The sequence below is a fragment of the Dromaius novaehollandiae genome, chromosome 21 (assembly GCF_036370855.1).
Source record: "Dromaius novaehollandiae isolate bDroNov1 chromosome 21, bDroNov1.hap1, whole genome shotgun sequence".
In the NCBI taxonomy this organism is placed as follows: Eukaryota; Metazoa; Chordata; class Aves; order Casuariiformes; family Dromaiidae; genus Dromaius; species Dromaius novaehollandiae.
The window spans coordinates 7212280-7231575 of record NC_088118.1 but is presented as its reverse complement, the minus strand read 5'-3'; the positions used below and the strand labels follow the sequence as shown (position 1 = coordinate 7231575).

The window sequence follows — 19296 nt, the reverse complement described above, 5'->3', positions numbered from 1 at the left end:
AACGTTAGATCACTGACCATTTTTTGAAGGCAATCTAGTAATAGCTTTGTTCTCAGCACAAGGATTAAGGAGCGTTACCAGGTATTGCTACCCAAGGGACAGGTACAGGTCTCATCTTCAGCGGCATTAATAAATAAAAATACCTGCTGGGGAATCAGGTTATGTGTGAGCATTGCCGTAGTAGAAGGAAAATAGCTAACACGGAGCAAAATCTTTGGAGTAAAATCTATGTGTATCCCATAGACGGGCTGAACATAAACACGCACGCATCTCTACAGCAATCCCAAACCACAGATTAGGCCAGGAATCCTACTAACATGTTTCCCCCATGCCTTCATTATGGCCATATTTCCTTCCTCATCTTCCAGCCCCCCGGGAAAGTGGACAGCGAGCTCCTGCCGACTGGCAGCCTGCGCCACATCAGCCTGCTTTGCTCTGTGCGTGACCGTCCCCCGCAGTTACCTTGCTGCTGTCGGTAGCAGCCTCGTACAACGCTGAGCAGTTTTGCATCTGAAATTAAAAAGGTGTTTGGCTCGGACTGAATCATTCTTCATTATCTCAGCGGGCAGCAGATTTAGGAGCTAGATTTGCAGTGAGCGTTTATTAGATCGTGTGTCTTCTGGGGATAGCTATCTTTTTTTATCATCAGATTCCATGACTTAGCATCATAATTAGCTATTAGACATATACTACAGTGAAGAAGAGCTGCTTTGCTTTTCTTTTTTAAGCCTGCTTATTCTAAGAGTCTTTCTTTTCTCATTTATAGGGGAGTTTTGCACAGTTGTTCTGACAAGTGCAAGATAGCCAGTGGGAATGAGATCTTTAATCCACCGAATGCACATTGCGAGGAGAACGGCTCTGGGATGAAGCTCTCTGGTCGCTACGAGGTATGACAAGACTGCAAACACTGCTAGTTAAGATGGTGATTTTTGTAGTGTTGGTGCTAGGGATCACATCCAGCAAATTTGTTTCATGCAAGGTGTTGAGGGCAGGGGGAGAAGGTCATGTCTCTCAGTCAGCGATGCCCTGAATTCTGGACTGAACAGCAGCATACACATGATTTTGCACCATCTTATCAAGAGCTGATTTACTGGGTTTCTGGTAAACAGCATAAAGTTAACGTGAGTTCACTTTACTGTGCCTTCTTGTAGGTGCTTAAGGGTTGGGGGCTTCGAAAGGGAGTCCAGCAGTGAGAGCATCAGCCTGACCTGTGGGAGAGCCGGATTCGGCTCTTGCTTTGCCGTAGACAAACTGTGACTTTGGTCACTTACCCTCATTGCACCTTGTCTTGGCATCTCTAAAATAGCCTCAGCTATCTTGTGATAAAAGTGAGACTCCCTTGGATGCTAGAATACCAGGGTGCCTTGTTGGTTTGACACTGAGGCATTAAAAACAACGCAAAGCACAGAGTGAGGATGGTTTCCCCTTTAAATGAGCTTCTCCTTTTATGCAATGCTCCTTGGTTTATTGCACAGGAAATATCTTTGTTTCTCTAGCTCTCTAGCTACTATGGTACCTGCCATTTATTGCAATTTACTTCTGAGACTGTTTTCCTAACTGCCTTGTGTGTTCTTGGATCAGCTACAACACCCTTTGATTCCTGTTGTCCTTTTGTCTTTGCTTACTTGGCTCCGAACATTTTGTTCCCTGAACAGGGGCCCTGGTTCTCCTTTTCCCCCCGTCACGTTGCAGCAGATCAGGAATACAGCTTCTGAAGTGATTAGTCAACAAGCACTGACACACAAAACAGCAATTAGGATCGTTGGGGTTTTTTATTTGTTTTTTCCCCCAAGTCTTGCCCAGGATTCTGTACTGCTTTTCCCAAATCTTTTAGCATTAGTTCCAGTATGTGGAGCAGTTCCAAGATGAAGTTACTACACTTCACGCTATGATAATCCCCACCATATTTTCAGTTACATGGTTCCCCTTTATGGCTTTGTAATCACAGCACATGCTATTCCGCCGAAGGAGTTTGTGCATACAGCTGCTTGACTCCTGCCTAACTCAGCTGGATGGATATCTCCAAAGCCTGGCTTGTCTAGACGTCATATTGTTAGGGTGGATAGCAAGCTGGCTTGGTCACAAGACCCCTCAAAAAAGCAGATAAAGCCTGAGCACCTCTGGTTCAGAAAGGTACAGAGTCTGCAGGAGTGCTGACCCCTCAAATGTGAATCTGCAGGCCACTGTTTTTCTAGTTAAGTGCGCCAGAAACTAAGAAACAAATAACTTTCTTGATGCAGATGCTGCTTTTCTATTTCTCCTCCTGATCGCCAAGGAAGAGTGGACTTGTCCCAAAATGGAAATGTCTATGGCCTGTCCCCAGGCCTCAAGCACAAGCCCCCTCCCATCTTTTTGCTGCGTGCCACGTCAGGAGCTACAGCCTCAAAAACTGAGATCTAGCCTAACCCTCCCTGCGCTGCCGTTCTCGGTTCCTCTGTGCTGTGGCTCTCCATGCTCCACACCAGCATCTACACGTGTTTGGAAGCAGTTTGCACGCAACCAGCTGCTATTCCTTTGTTTTTATGGTACCAATTGCCATAGCATCAAAGAATCAGATAAAAAACAAAAAAGAGGTAGCTAAAATAGAAACTAGGGTGACTGTGGAGCTTGCCTGAGATGTAAAAAGGCATTGCTCGTCCCTTCTGGATTATGTTAGAGTTTACACGTGAGTTGAAGCATTTCCCTGCTCAGATCACGGCCTGTTGAGGCCTGTGCAAAACTACAGCTACACAGGGCATTTTTAGGTCAAGAAGAGAGTCCACGGTGAATTAGCATGCCTGCAGAAATAGATGGGCCCTGGGCAGAGGAGAGGGACTGTGGATTTCAGTTTAAATGCCCACGAAGCTCCCGTGTTTGGTGCCCAAGATCCCATTCAACAATTACTTATTTTAAATTGTATCTAGCCTTAACTGCCTGACAATATTCAGTGTTGCTGCACTCACAATATTGCTGAGAGGGAAAAAAATGTTAGCCCTGTTTTATAAATGGACAAGGCTGCACAGACAGGCTGTGGTGGGGCAGGGACTGTAATCCGTGATGCTAAATTCTTTATTAAAACCTTAATCCCTGGACTGTCCTTCTGCTTCAGACAGAGTTCAGGATGGATGGTGTGTAATTTGTCTGAAGTGATGCATCTGCCACTATTTAAAACCAATTATTTTCTTTCTGTCCCTATATCAAAGTTGCTTTTTTTCTTTTTTTCAATCCTGCAATTCTTTTTTTGCTGGGGTGATAAAAATTTAAAAACAGAACACTAGCGCTTGCAATTTGTACATCTCTGTCAGAGCCTTCTGGTTCAAATGCTTCAGCCAATTCCATGTAGACAAGCAGTATCTTGGGACTGATTAAGGTTGATGCCTGAGCTGGTTAAAAGGAAGAATCCTAGCATGAGGTTTCCAGCATTCACTGGGTGGTGAGAATCAAAACACCTCCTGGTTTGCCTGAGGATCATCTTCCCCCCCTTTTTTTAACACATTTTTATTGCTTTTTAATAGAAAGAGAGGAAGAAAAATACAGATATTTCACAGAGAATACAGACTGAAAAGAACAGCATGATGGGGGGAGTGTGGAAGTAGGTCAGATGCATTGCAGACTAAAAAAAAATCATTATTATGATTAAGAGAGATTAAGGAAGGCAAGAGCAAACAGCTCTTCAAAGGAATCCAATTTATCAAGCCATTTAAACAAGAGCATTCCCTACAAAGCGAGTTCTCCACGCCATACACCAATTTGGAGCAAAGTGAGAGGAGAATATCCCATGCTGCATGTTTATTTTAGTATCTAGTCTTTTGTATATTAATCCATGAACCCCTGAAGAAACCTTCTTTTAATTGTCCTGCAGAACTAATGCTGCAGAAACTGTTACCTGCCCTTCCTTAGTTGAGCTCTTTCTTTTAGCTTTTTGTTTTCTAAAGCTATAATTGTCTAGCTGGGTCTCTGGGTGAAGAATGAATAGTGGCACTTGCTGACAGCAGTCGATCAGTTACTTCTTCAGTGCATTAGGTGCTTGACACAAAATAAACAAGATTTCACATAACAGGCAGTTTATAAGGGTGAAGTTATTTTATCTGAGGATGTTAAGAAATGCAATGACAAGTAAGTCCGGTTGCTTTTCTTTACTATTGGACAGATAAAAGTTTAGGAGATTAAATATCTACCCCAACTTCAAGGTTCTCAGTAGCCTCAATTCTTAAGGTAAATCAAGTTATGCTTACAGTTGCATAACGAGCATATCTGAGACTGAAATGTTTTCAGCCTTCTGTCCTGAAATATTCTGCTATGGCTAGTGTCTTTGACAAGTACATATTTCCATCTGGCTTCTTACTAGAGCTGCTCAAGAATATTTTGTAGTCAGAAAGCTTTTGCCACAAACCTTGTTTTCAGTTAAAGAAGAAGTTTTAAATAAACTTTATCAAGGAAGATTATCCAACCCAAGGTGGAATTTCTGCTCTTCCTCTTGACAGGTGAACGCATGGATGATTTGACTAGCATGGTACTGATTGCTCTGACTTGCTCTGTCTGCTTTTCTCTCCTTTTTTTCTCTAGTTTTGACATGGCTTCTGTGTCCCGGGTGCCCTACCAGCAAGGCAGTTGGTTTGGGTTTGGAGGGGTTTTGCTTGTTCCTTTGCCTCAGACAAAAATGAGTACTGAAATCTCAGCTTTAGCTCTCAAACAGAATCGCATTCTCCTCCTCCAGCGCGGTCTTATTGACATACTGAGCAATGAGCCTTAGTGGTAAACAAAGGCAAGGCTTTCTGGTTTGCAAGAGCTGTATTCTGCAAGAAACCCACCTCCTTTTGTTAGACAGACGATGCTGTATGAATTTGGTTATGACCTCAAAAGTTTGGGCCTCCTTCTGCACAGTACGGCAGGCTTTTTTTGCCTGCAGGGAGATTAGCTGCATTCCCTTTGACATCGCACCAAGCTAGAGTGCCCCTTGCATGCTTTTACCGGTAGTTTGGGTCCTCTGGACAGAAAGGACAACCTCTGAGGTGTTTGACAGAGTGCTGCCATGTCAAATGTTTCTTAGCAGGCACGAGCTGTCTGATAAATTTGAAGAAGATGTGGATGTCTCTAACAGAGGGTTAAATGCTGCCCGAACGTCTGTCTGAATAGCTGAGCACTGCTGCCAGAGGCTGCGGACTGGTTTGCAGCCTAAACCAAGCCCTGCAGAGCTGCTGGCTGAGGTGTGGCATGTAGAAGGTTTGGCATTTTGGAAACTTATTTAACAGCACGTTTTAGGCCCCTCGCTAGTTTCCCATCCAGGAGGAGCTGGTGTATGAAGCATGCTAAGACTTTAAAGCGGTGGTTGCCCGTGCGGCTGAAGTTGCAGCTGGTGCGTTCTCAGCCTTCAAAGCCAAGAGGTCACGATTCTGTGCTGCTTCCTTTGCGATGGTCCAGGGCAATGCAAAGCCAGGCTTGGGTTAACAGTTTCTTTGCTGACTGCCCGTAGCTGTTGTCACCCTCATACTGTCATCTTTCAGGTCCTCCAAGCACTTCCAGGACTGGCTCTGTTCTTTGTACAGCACAAGGCAGAGCTTTGATAGAAATAACCTGGCTCGGCTTTATTCAGGCAATAGGAGTGGGTGTGTGGGGAAAATCTCGCCCCTAGTCTTGTTTGGATCTCTTCCAAAGATTGGCTTAAATGGTGAAGCAAGATATTTATCTCTCTATTTTGATTAAATCCCAGATCTTGGTGGTTTTTTGAGTGTTAAATACTTCCTTTCTGTCTTGCTACCACAGCTTCAACTGGTTTAAATTGGTGTAGAGTCACTGGGTTCAATAAAACCATGTCAAATTACAAACCTGGTAAGATATTGATCTCCTACTGCTCTGTGCTTGTTGCCTAGCAATACAGAATATCTCAATATCAACAGTCTCCTGTTGGTGTGGTTCAGAGCCCTGTGAAAATCCTGGGGTGGTATTGCAAGTTTTAGCATTTCAAGCACTGCTTTAGAGCATCCTTGCAGCGCTGGGTATCGAGGCAGTCTGGTTGTATCCGAGTGTGGGCTTGGAAAAGGAGAAAGCAGCCATGGTGAACAGAAGTACAGCCTCTTCTTATAAACCAGCACCTACGAGTGCACTTTAATTGCATAATGGAAAGGGCTAGGGTAAAATCAGGGCTTAACCTGACTGGCTGGATGTCAGGTCTCTGTTCCTAAATGTGTGTCTGACTCTTGTGATTTCCTGCAAGTCCTTTTACCCTCTGTATGCTTAAGATTCCCTATTTACAAAAACACTGGCAGTGGTTTAAGACTAAATTAACATTGACGAAGAACACGGCAATGCTTTGAGAACTGCTGAATAAATGGCAGTTCTTGCCGCTAATATTCTTCCACCTTTAAGCTGTCAGATTATATAAATCTGGGCAGCTGCCTTAAAGCACTGTGTGCAGATGAAAGCTCTCTAAAGGAACAAATTCTCCTTTCCTTGGTCTTGGAATAAAATGTCATAATTGCATGGGAAGATAGGACAGCTACTACTGAAAAGGAGGTATAAAAGGGTAGGCAAGAAGCTAATGCAGCACTAGGAAAAGAAGACATAGACGGCATTCATCCAAACTGATAACGAGACATGAAGTATCACCCAAACCAGGCTGTTGAGAGTGTCTAATAAACACTTTGACATTAAGGGGCCTTTTTGACTGCCAGACGATGGTGGTTGTCTGCTTAATGCCCTGTGCTCTGGCATGCAAATGTAATACCCGGGAGTCTGAGTTAACAGCACTTTATATGCTCATTGATGCTGTTTCCTTTTTTAACCTGAGATTCTCAAAGCTACTTAAAGGCATCAGTGGGACACCCAAAATCATTTGCCTTCTTTTGGACGGTCTTGCTGAATGGATCCAGAAACTTTGTGCTCTGAAGTTGCAAATTAAGGATTTGCTAGACTAGAGTATTTCTGTGCAATTGTAGATCAGTGTTTGTATGGAAATTCTATAGGGTACTGCTAAGTAAACATGTATGTGATGAACAGAGTTATGCCAGTGACTAATATACCCGTAAGAGAGAGGTGATAAATTGCGTTGTCCAGAAATCCTGTAACATTTACAATTTACTTATTTACACTCTGCTTTCCTAAATTCCTCTTCAGAGCCTAATAAAGAACTTTTGGGGGCCTTTCTAAGGCTGCTGCTAATTGTTGCATTGCACTACAAACTGCTGTGACATATCTGCTGCATTTTGATGAAATTACTGGAACCGGAATCACTTGTGGTGCAATTATTCCTTATATAGGTGCCTTAATTACAGCAGTGAGATGTTACGGGGTTAATTAATTGTTGCTTATTAAGTGCTTTGAGACACATGAATGAAAGATGCTACATATGTGCAAAGGATGATTATTAGTTATTAACAGCAATGCTTCCAGCTACTTGCAGAGTAGAAACAATTTAGTTTCATTGTGGAATAATAAATTTGCAGTCTGGTTGGATCCATAGCATATTTTGGGTTGCAAGCCAAAATCTAAGTGTATCCTTAGGTAGTGATGCGTGCTCGGCCAAAATTGGCCTGCGGGAGCAGTCCCATCAGTCTGGGAGATGGATGAACTCACGGCACTGTTGAGATGTAAGTTCTAGTTTGCTGATTTGAAGCCATGGTCACCGAACAGTGTCTGCCTGGATGTGCGCAGCCGTTGTGGTTCCATTACCTTCAGAGTTTTCATCTGCTTCTTGGGCTTTTTCCGAAACATTTTCTGCATCAGCAGCAAGTACAGCCTTGCCTGCGGGCATGGACAATGTTTCTGTGTTGAAAACCAGGCTGCCTAAGCTCTGGTGTTTATCCTGGCACTCAGGAGGTAGCGCTGTGTCTAGAGAGATATTTCATCAATTCTCAAAACTTAATAACTCAGTGTGTCAAACATGAGTTGTTCAATTACTGGAGCTTCCTCACTCATTTCAGAGACCTCTCTGTTCCCTGTGCTTTTGCTCCTCACACTTATTCTTTCTTATACTATTAAAGAAGGAGAGTATTTACTGAGGAGAGGGGAGGAGAAAGAGTTTTGTCCTGTTGTTGCTTCCTAAGAAAAAAACCCAAAAGTCCTCTTAAGGCTTTGTTCCAGACCAGGATGTTCAGTATTTGTCTCCATCCCAGCAGACCTACCATGGCAGTTGGTGTGGAGGTTCTGCCCTTCCTAAAAGCGGAAGGAGTGAAACCCAAAGACAGCTGAAGTGTCTTTGCTGTCTGAACCCTGCGACAAGCCGAAGATGACTAACACTTCTCGAATCAGCTGGAAGGACCAGCCCCTTGCATCTCTAGAAAATAATTATTAAAATGGATAACTGTAGCAGCTCTTTAGGGTTTTGACCCACCGCAAAGGCGGGAATCGGGCACATCTACAGAAACAAGGTATGATTAGAGCTGCTGTAAAACCTCCCCTAAAGCGGAGAAGCCGAGCAGAGGGACTGGCAGGGGGCAGGACTGTGACATTCGGCAAGGTGTCGAATGCCACCAGCTCCTGCCAGCTTGCGCTGAGGAGGCTGCTAAAACTGAGGGCCGTTGGCTCAAGGAGGGAACCAAAGCAGCTGCCGGAGGATGGCCTGGACCCCACACAACATATTTCTGAATCGTTGGGGCTTGTCCCAGCATAGAGCAATAAGCCTCGCTGCAGAGACAGTTGGAGGATCCCAGCTCTAGAATAACCTGGCTGCTAGCGGTTGTGCAGGTAACACGCTTGGTTTCTACGTGTATAGGCTTTTATCAAATTCCTTCTCACAGTGATGGTGTCTGGCTGGCTGGAAGAGCGTAGGGCTGCCTGTTTCTGCTCAGGCACTGTATGCGGTACAGCCTGAACGCCAGGGCTTCGCTCTGCATATGCAGATTGTCCGTGAGCTGCATGCTGAGGAGCTCCGAAGTTTCCTTGCTCTGCAAGTGCTGTAGAGGTGATCTCTGCATGCCCAAAGGGCATGTTCAGGGCTTCTGGACACGGAACTGCCTGATCAAAGCTGCTGCTGGACATCCAGAAAGCCATGAAAAGTACATGTGTTCATCAGTTCTGCTGAGATAAAATTTCCTGGAAGGGAGAAAAAAGATCCTGGCTAGGAAATCCCGTATATCAGAGAGCCCTGGATAAAGGCATGGAATTTAGCACTCTGCTTTTGATCTTTTTGTTTTTCTAATTATTATTTTTTTGCATCATAGCACTGTGCTGTACAGTGTCCAGCTTGGGACTCAAGTGCAGCAGAAAGAATAACCAAATAACACAAAGTTTAAGAAGCATGGAAATGTTTCTGAAGGTTCCCCCCCAGTCATCTGGCATTATCATTTGGGAAGTTTTCACCAATAATAGGCTTAAACCTTTTGCTAGTCACAAGGAAAAAAGATCTGTGTCTGCTTTCCGGAATGACGGTTTGAGGGAGCTTAATTTTGTGAGAACTGGCTTGAGGGTGTGTTTTATTTGTTTCCAGGGACTGAAGAACCCTAAAGTTGGATACTTGACAGCACGAATCATTTTTGAAGCTGTAGGACCTCGTTTGTGTACTGACACAAGTAAAATTCAGCAAGACCCATCAGATAACTTCCTTGGGGGAAGTCCGTTGCTGTTTCGTGTGTGTGTACAGCAGCTGGCACTACAGGGATACGGTGTACGACTGGGAATCCTCGCTGTTCCTGCAAAACAGACCATGATAATAAAAATACCCCACACTTCATTAAGCAAGTCAAGGGAGACTCAAACAGGGATGTTGTTAAAGCTTTCTGAATGCTGATGATGCAGCCTGGATCTGTAATAATTATTGGCAAGCAGGTAGGGAATTCTGGCTTCAAACACAGGGCTGGGGAGGAAGTTAGAGCAAATCCCATTGAAAAGCCTGTGGACCTTAAACTGTTCTGCAGTATGAAACATCACAAATGTTACAGCAGAGAGAGAGAGAAGTATGTTTGTCTTGGTTATTGCTACAGCCCAGAAATGCAAACATTTCCTCTGCTGCAGTTGTTTTTACTCAGAAGAAGTATTCTCTTTTCTGTGCTCCAGCTTTCTTGGGCTCTGATCCCCTGTCAGCCAAGGTAACCTGCTAAGCAGAGGCAAAGCGAGAGTGGCTGGGTGCCGATCTTTGTGCGTGAAAGACTATTTCATTAAATCTTTCTGGACAGTGTGTTTCAATTTCTGTTGCTCCAGGGGATCTGGAATCTAAGCCAGTCAGTAAAACAGGCCTCCTGCTCTCAGAGGTGCCAGAAGCGCTCTGCCTGTCTGCTGAGTGGAAATGATACAATCATGGCCAAGTTTTGTGTTCCAGGCTTCAGCCCACATGATTAATTTTCCCATTGTAGTGATGTGTAGAGAGACAGCTAAGATAGCAATCCTGCTGGGTGAGATGCTCCGTGGGTCATGTGAGACACCAAAGGAGCACGTATCTTCAAAGGGCAAGACAGAAAAGTGACCTATTATTCTACAGATGAGTTATCACATAGTGACTTGCTGAAGATCATATATAAAAATATAGTATCTGTTTTAGTATCTCACCCATAAAACTATTATTTTTTCCTAATACTCGGCTCCTGCTCATGGGATTGAAGTGATGGTAAAACCACCTGCTGCTCTGTTGCCAGTCTCAGTATAAGAGAGGTCCAGTTTACAAGGTGTTGTGGTAGCTGATTGCCTTCCTCCTGCTCAAGCCTCCCCCTTCTTGTCTCTTCCTTTTCCCTGCTTAATCAGCAGTGTCTAAAGCTGAGATTCAAAGGAAGGATGAAAGCAAACAGCCCTAAAAATGCTGACTTCTCAAAGTACTACACCCCATCATTTAAGCACCCAGGGACAGAGGTACAACCAGGATATTCCTTATAGCAGACTTTAATCTTCTAAAGGTAGACACGTAGAAGGGAAAATTTACAAACATCAGTGCTAAAAATAAAAAGCTTAGACGAAAGGATACCTTATTGGCCCTAATGTAGTCTGCATGCAGAACAAAGAGGAAAAAAGCAACAACAGAGGTTTTTCTCTCTTCCCTGCATATAATATTCTCTTAAAAGCTTTGGTAAGTCAGCCTAACATATTAACCTCTTGGGGAGGGGCGAGGAGGGGGAGGGAATGTAAGATGCCACTTGCTCGTTGTGTCTCCTTCAGAGAGCTTTCTCCCTTTGCCCCGAGGTTAATATCTCTTAGTTTTTGTGCCCCTGGGTAGAAACAATTTTGTCAGCCCAGTTACAGGCAGCTGAGAATATGCCCCAAGTAATGGCTCTGGTACCATTTTCTCCAGGAATCCCCTTGACATTCCCTGTGATAATACCATACAGCTCCTATTATTTTACTTTCTGTTAGCCTCTCCAGTCCCCTTTGACTGAGCTCTGTGCAGACGGGCAGAATAATTTCAGGTCAGCAGAGGTGCTCGGGAGACGGCTACAGAAATAGCACAGACGCCCTCCCTGTCTTGCATCCTAGCCAAAAGGAACAAAAAAAGGCTGCTGGACTTTTGTCCCTCTCCTCTTCTGCATTTGTTGTAGGGAATGCCCTCTGCGGGACCTGACCGGAGGAGGCTATACGGTCGTGAATGTGCAGATTAAAGGCTCAGAGCGGCCCTTCCTCTGCCCGCTCCCCCGGGCTGTGCCGTGATGCTCCCACCATCCCACGAGCCATCGCGTGTCTCGGGCTGCGGAGAGAAGGGCTAATGCTGCCTACCCAGGAGCTGGCTTCCCGGTCTGGAGTAGTGTCTGTGGCCAGACACGGGATACTGAAATGCATTAAACTCTGTTGATTTATTCCACGTGAGAATCTTGCTCAATGCAGAGAAGGTAAAAGGACCCAGTTAATGTCGATTTAATCTGCAGACTTCTTGTACCTTTTAGAATGCCACTTTCCTTCTTTGTAAAGGTTCCCCCATTTCCCATAGTCATTTAATTTTAATTGAGGGCTCAGGCTGTTTGTACAGGTAAGAGAATACTCTTCAGTGAAGGGGAGCATGTCAAAGAAAAACAGAACAGTACTGTGGCTTTTGAGGGTTTGCTTTTGTTTTGCAACTGGCTGAGGCACCAAATGAATCCAGTTTTGCCTTTGCTTCTGCTGCCTTTCACCTCGCAGGGTCGAGGCTGCCTGGGAATGGCCAGCTGATGTGTAAAGAGGACTTCTTCCTCTCTCTTGCCTTCGATATGAACCTGCCTTTGCAGCCTAGCTGAATAGGATAAAATAATCCATATTCAGCACAAAACACCTACAGATCAAGACAGAAAAAGAGCCCGGGGGGGAAAAAAAAAAGAAAAAACAACGGATTTGGAATTCAGTGATGTTCCTTACTTCCCTGGCTGCTCAGAGGGCTGAAGCTTCTACAGACCTAGTTAGAAAAGACACTAGTAACGTCTGATTCACCTAATCATGTTTCTTTAAACCGGTTTCATGTTTTCAACACAAAATTATGGGGGTGCTAAACAAAGCTAAGTTAGCGTTCTTCTATTTCACAGCTGAGGAAACTGAGACAGAAAGGGTAGATGAGTAATCAGGACCGCGTAATGAGAGCTGTGAGGATCAAGAACAACAACAAGATGTCCTGATTTTGAGGCAGTTAATGCAATCCTAAATTCACAGTGTAACTGTTTGTCCTGGTATGGGAAGTCCGGTCTACTTGACTTTATTAGTAGGGTGTTTGATTTTGGAGCTGGTGCACAAAACAGCACCTGTTAGTCTCTGTTCTAGGGAAAATCCTTATAACTCCGTATTTATTTTTATCTCGACTTGGGCAGAGCAATTGAAATTATTAGCCACTTAAGCAGAACAGAGAGTAAAAAAAGAGAGAAGGAAAATATTTCATTTAAATGATTCCTACTGAAATGAAATGCTTTGATATTTCTGAAGTGAAATGTTCTGCTTAATTCAAAATTAATCTCAGTCTGGATAAGCTGTGTGGTGCCTGCTAGGAACTGTAGTTTAACTGCTTCATGTTCCTCGTCTCATTAGAGGCCTCAGCTCTCTGACTGGCAAGGGAGGATGGGAGGAGAAAATGCCAAAAAATATCTGATCATTTTCTATGCAGGAGCTTTTTCACAGGGAAGATGAACCTCTCTGGGAGATCCCGTGGATCTCGGGGAATGCCAGGGAGCACTTTTTGTAAAAGCAGAGGCTTGTCTCGCTGCTTCCCCTGTGCTTGGCCGTGACCTGCGAGGGACTCTGCTCCGGAGCACCCCGAGCGGAGAGGACGTGAGACAGTGGCACATGGCTCAGAGTGCTATGAACCCGCCCCTGCGCCGGGGCTCTGGAAAAGGGGAGAGAGACTCGGAAACGGAGAGAGGGGAGGCGTGCAAGCGAGAAAGGAGTGGGCTGAAATGGTGGGAGAGGATGAGAAGGGAAGAGGGCAAGAAAAATATGCGAGTGTGAGAGGTTCAAAGACATTCCTCTGCTTCTTCGGCCTCCTGTGCCTGCGCTGGCTCAGCCAGTGCTGAGGCCGTGAAGACCCCTCGTAATCTGCATTTCCTTTTCCTCTTTCACTGGGAATGGAAGAGTCGTGTGTAAGTGACCCTGCTCTCCCCCTCTTTCCCTCTCCACTTCCTTTCCCAGCGGCGTCTCTCTGGGATACGCAGCCATCTGGCTGTTTGTTGCAGCGTGAGCTGAACGCTTAGATGTGTGCTTTGGAGTCTGGGCCTGATTTTAAGATTTCTCTGTCCCTTCTTTGCGTTTTTCTATATGTCTAATTTGCTCCCTTTGAGCAGCTCTTGCGTCAGGGCACTCTGTCCTCGAGCATCCCCTGTGCTTTCGTGTTCCCTCTTCTCCCCAGAACCTCTCAATATTCCTGTTTTGTTTCTGTTATTTTTATTCCATTTTTCTCATGTTTCACTGCTTCCTGTTAGCACAGGGAGCACCAAAACTATCTGCCCAGCTCTGAAACAGTTGGCTGAGCATAGGCATCAGCCTCCCTCCTGCTCTAATCCCATCCCTCCTGGGTCAAGGCGCTGACCTCAGAGGCATTGCTGGAGGCGGAAAGGGAAGATGCAGACGATTCCAGAGGAAGTTCAGCCTTGAAGTTCAGCGCTGGGATAATGAGCAAGACTCCTTAGCCCCGCTCCCTTTGCGCTACGAGGAAAAGGCACACTACAGCCTGCTTAACTCTTTCACTTCCAGGAGCGAGTGAGGACTCTGGTAATAGGGAAACGAAAGGAGCATTCTCCATGAAAAGCCCATCTGTTCTGTATTTATGAGGGGGCATGAGGTACCAAGGATACAGCAGTAAAATGGAAATCTGTCCTGGGTACATTCGTACGCCTTTCCTCTTCCAGGATATGTCAGAAGTTAATGTTAACTGTACAACTGCTGCAAATAGGTTTCTTGATGGACTTCCCTGCAGAGAATGAACTGATGGTGTTGGAATGAAATCTGCGTTTGTGTCTGGTGGGGAGACGAACAGGGGATATTATGGGGCTTTGTTCTAGGCTCTCTGAGTAATTCAGACCTCTTCCTTTTTATTTCATTCTTGCTGTAACGGTGAATTTCCCCTAGTCATTTGCTTGAGCTGGACACATCAGGGCAGGGCTCGAGGTAAAGCCGATGCTTCATGGACCCTCACAAGAGTTATATGTGACCAGTAGCATGCAGGGATGGTGTGCTGGGACCTGTGCCAAGGAGGTTGAATGGCCACTGACAGCTTCACAGTGGCAAAGGATATAGACCCAGAATAATTAAGCAACTGTGTCTTGCTGCTGCTCATGACAGCTTCCAGATGCTGCTGTAAATGATTCCAGATGTGTTCCGCCGAACTGCTGGCTGCTGTGAGCACCCAGGCATTGGTGGGGTGAGGGCTACATCCCGCTCCAGGGATGCCTGTGACAAAACTGCCTTTCTCCCTCTGATTTCCCATGGACTTGGGTCGTGGGGATCATGCCGGCATCGCTCAGAAGTGTACCCAAATGGCAGAGCCTTTTACACGTCCCTCCGGTAAGCGCGTCCTTTCAAGAGCTCACAGATGTGCTGTGCAGTCGACCAGGGCACAAAGTGTTCTCTCTGTATATTGCCTGGAAATCTGTTTTCTTCCTTATGTGCAATTACTTTCAGGGCCTGCTACCTCCCACAGCGTGAGATGGGAGCGGGAGACGCGCAAGCCTAAAGGGACCGCTGCAAATGTCTCCCCTAACAGCACCGGGCAGGGAGTTTCTCTTGGTGGTTCTTATGCACGGCCTGATACTTCCCCCTGCTGTTCCCGGCCTGTCTGACACTCGGCCTCGGTCCTGCCATCGCAGCTCCCGTTGACGCCTGCTGAACGTTTTAGGCCTCCAGAGCTGAGCTCACAACCTTGTGCGACGCAGGGGTTGGCAGCGTGGAGAAGGATGCTGGGGTGGGACGGGAGGTTCCAGCAACGAGACTCCACGAATACTGTGGAACGGGAGGATGACTTTATTGGGAGACGGTGGGCTCGTCGTCCTGTGTGAGCTTTTCGGTGTGCCCGTCCTTAGGGTACTAGCACCTCGCCAGCTCTCTCCCAGGGCTGCATTTTAAGAGACTGACTTGCTAAGCTCTGCCTGTTTGATTTCTTTTAAATGGTAGTTAATGCACTCAATCCCGACGTTATTAAAGGCCTTGTTTTTGCCTTCCTAGCATAAACTCTTCTAGGTTGTGATTGGTTTTTATTTTAGTGTTTTTGAAGTAAAAAGCATAATCATATAATTATGGGAGAAAAAGGGAAGGAGGAAAACACACAGGAGAGGAATGTAGTGTTAATCGTGTTCATTCAAGCCCCTTCACTGTACCGTCCAAACCACCTTGTACGAAACAGGCAGGCAGCTTTAGCAAGGTACGTGGAGGCTGACAGCATCGCCCCTGACACCCGCGGGCAGCACAGGAGCAGCTGGGGTAGGAGAGGCGTCACCCTGGGGGGGGATGTCCCCACAGAAACAGAATAAAACTAGACTGTAAAATCCTGGAGAAAGGGACTGTTTTTATTACAGGGTATTCAGTAGCTAGCACAAGGGGTGCTGATCCCAGCTGGGTGCCATCCTAGTAAATTAACTGTTGTTTTCCCAAATAAAAATAGCTATAATAGTAATAACACTAGGATGGAAAAGACAGACAAATGAGAGAAAGAAGAGGCCACGCAGTGATGATTTTGCCTGTTCTGGTAGAGACGTTCAGCCTGAATTCTTCAGGCAAACTCAGAGACATTTTGCTCTTTTATTTTCTCAGGTTTCCTTGGCTTGAGATAACGCTCTTGACTCACGTTGCGGCAGTAAGAGGTTATGCTCGCTTGCTGGCTCTGAGATTCTGCTCTGAAGGATTGCCATCTGGTGGCCTTGTGCTGGAAAGCCACCGCTACAGCCAGGGATGGAGTGGCACTTTGCACCGCTCGGTTTACCTGTGCACATCGCCGCTCCACGTCCCCTCTGGGGCAGGCACTGGTGCTGAACCCTGGCAGGACAGAAGCGCCTCTGCCAGCGCCAGGCCAGCCAGACTGGGGAGCGAAGCTGGATGTTTCAAAGTGGCTTTTCAGTAATGAGCGTACTTTTTAGAGCTGATTCATCCTTGCTCTGTGTGTGTGCACACGTAAGAGTTTGCAAAATGGTAACTTGTTTTTTAAAACACTCTAATAAACACACACAAAACTAAGTATCACAAAAGCAAAATAATTAGTAAAAGTTGTAACAGTAGAAATCAAATGCCAAGCAGTCTCATTAAATCAACACTTAGAAATTAAAGCTGAATACATTCAGATTAGAAATAAAGCTCTTCTTTTATAGTGGCAGATCTCAGGAGATGAGTGAATTCTCTGTTCCATGATGCCATCCAATCAAGACTGTGTAGATGCTTTTCTGAAGATGCTGTTTCACCCCCAAATTACTAACCAGAGCGGTTCAAGGACACCTGGCTTCAACCATCAGGATGACTTTACGGTACCTGCTTTAATCCTGTGAACGTGTAGCTATTGCTTGGTAGGGAGGGCAACTCTAGCAGTGAGAAGAGAAGGTTGGGCTGGGGCTCAGAACAGCTGGGTTGTACTTCTGTCTCTGGAACAAAGCAGAGGGTAATTATTAAAATCGGACTGAGTAGCCCTGTCGATATACATTAGCATGGAAACGTAGTTATACTGGTGCAGTACAAGAGTTCTATTTCTGTGATGATAAAGTTGGCAATAATGGTATAATTTTTTGCTGCAAATGCACTGCTACAAACTGACATGGTCCACACAAAGCGTAAATCATGCTGTGCCCCTCCACATTTTTACCATGGTTATAGGAAACTAATTTAAAATCATATTTTGACTTGAAGCAGAGGAACTGTGCATGGACTGAGTTGGAGCGAAGTCTTCTAGATTCTCTTTCTGGGACACACGAAGGCGATTCATGAACCTATTACCGTCTGTGATGAAGACCTATCCTTGGAAAGTACGTGACGAGAACAAACCTTTGCTATGCAAGGAACCAAATAAAAGACTCGTAGTGACTTAGGGACAAAAGAAAGAAGAGACCAGGGATTAGACAAGATGCTTTCTGTAATAGTCATGAAAGATTCATCCCAGACTCATTTCCCATTCTCCTTTTCCCCCATTTTATATGGTAAGCAACAAAGTCTGTATATAACACCATGCTACTATAAGCCTATTGCACCTTATGTATTTTAATAACTTCTTTGAGCAAAGGCATGTGGACGTTGCTTCTAATTTTATTTGGCCCAGCTAGTGCACCTGTCCTTGGCTTGTCAAGGGACAAGGGAAGAAGCTCCATGTAGATGAGCAGAGATCCTGCAGTGAAGGCCCTGGACTACGACACAAGACATCTGTTTGTATTTGGAGTGTTGCCCTGAAAATCACTGTTTCCCTAGATAAATCTCATCTCTCATCTTTGCCTCCATTTCCCCCCATGTAAAATGCGGAGAACGATACTGTTGTATGGTCCAGGGATACTGTGACAGCAAAGCCAGTGGTACTGGTAGCGCACCCAAATTATACAGTGATATGCTCAAAGAAAAGCCAACCATAAAGTGAATGAAAGATGAATAATACAGGCCAATATAAACCATTTCTTGGAAGTGGTACAGCACAGTTTTAATGACTCATGGTCTCGTGCAGTGTAAAACAATACCATGGTTCCTGATAGAACAATAGCTTTGCGTTGCATCATGCATCCAGCGCTCACAGACACAAGCACAAGAAAGACAGTTTTATGTTCCGTACTTGCATGCTTTGCAGCCTTCTGCCCCTTTGCTTCATAAAGATTTAGGTTTTTTTTTTTATTCCAGCTTTGAGCAAAGCCAATGTTTCTTCCTGAAGATTAGTAATTAGATCCTGTGGCAGCACTTAGATATTTTAATGATAGGTCCTTTAAAAGCATCTTGGATTAGATAGTCAGATAGGAATGCATGATAATAAATTGAGCAGACAAGGCCATGTGCTGAGTTACTCGTTATCGCTTCAATCCATTTTGAGCTGTGTGAACATGCTGACAGTAAAAAAGGAAAAAAGTAAAGTGGGCTTCTTAAAAATAATCCTACTTTTTGCTCTCCATAATTGATTCTATACATATGTCACTGTAAAAAGAATCAGAAGAAAGGACAAAGAATACGTCATTCTATCCTCACTCATCTTTTGCTGGCTTCCTTAAAAAAAAACCAACTTTGGGTACAACAATGTGCTGAAAGTCTAAATTACATTTTAATAAAAACTTCGTTGTTAATGGGCCTGGCATGAAATACGGGCTCTGACGGTGCTAAGTCAGGCTACGTTGCAACTGACTTCAAATGGAGCTCTGCTGCCTCCAAACCCAGGATGGGGCATTTGCCGAGGGGAACCTGATCCCAGCACGACACTGCAGGATGCCATTCACAGTTATGATTAGAAATGTCCCAGGAATGCGTGGGGAAGGAGGAGTGTACAGGCTGCCTCAGATAGTGCCAGCATGGTCTCTAGCTCTCTCAGAAGTGGCAGATGGTATTGTCTTTTTTTCCCAGTGCTTTTGATTCGATAAGGTCGCCTTTTCCATGCGCTCAGTGGTAACAGCACATTCACTCAAGTCCGGCTGCGGGGGAGCTGGGAGAGAGGAACATCTGACTTGACTCTGCTGTGGGATTCTGGCAGGATTCGCTGCTGACCCCATTCCCCGACGCTGGCATGCAACAGTCTAGCCCAGCACCCAACACGCAGGGTAAGCGGAGAACAGAGACACCTCCTAGTAACTTTTCAGCCTAACACCCAACTTTCCACTCCCCGCTCTTTCCAGGCTCTGCCGGGCCCCTGGCAAGGCTTTTCTTTCTAAAGAATCTCTGCAAGAGACTTCACTTGCTCTTCCTGGGGTAGCGATAAAAGTTCTTTGAGATCATTGTACAAGGAGACTTAACACCACTGCAGCACCGATATCATTACTAGGGTTAGGTTAGCCAGCAAGCTACTGGTGAATTTAA

The 19296-nt window shown here is 45.2% G+C and overlaps 1 long non-coding RNA gene across 1 annotated transcript; it reads left to right on the top strand.

Moving 5' to 3' along the window:
- Positions 1 to 775: 775 nt before the first annotated feature.
- On the top strand, positions 776 to 18397 carry LOC112981552 (uncharacterized). The gene is made up of 3 exons (XR_003258749.2): positions 776 to 887; positions 16090 to 16793; positions 17170 to 18397. It is a non-coding gene; the product is annotated as an uncharacterized LOC112981552 (long non-coding RNA).
- The last annotated feature ends 899 nt before the right edge of the window (positions 18398 to 19296 follow it).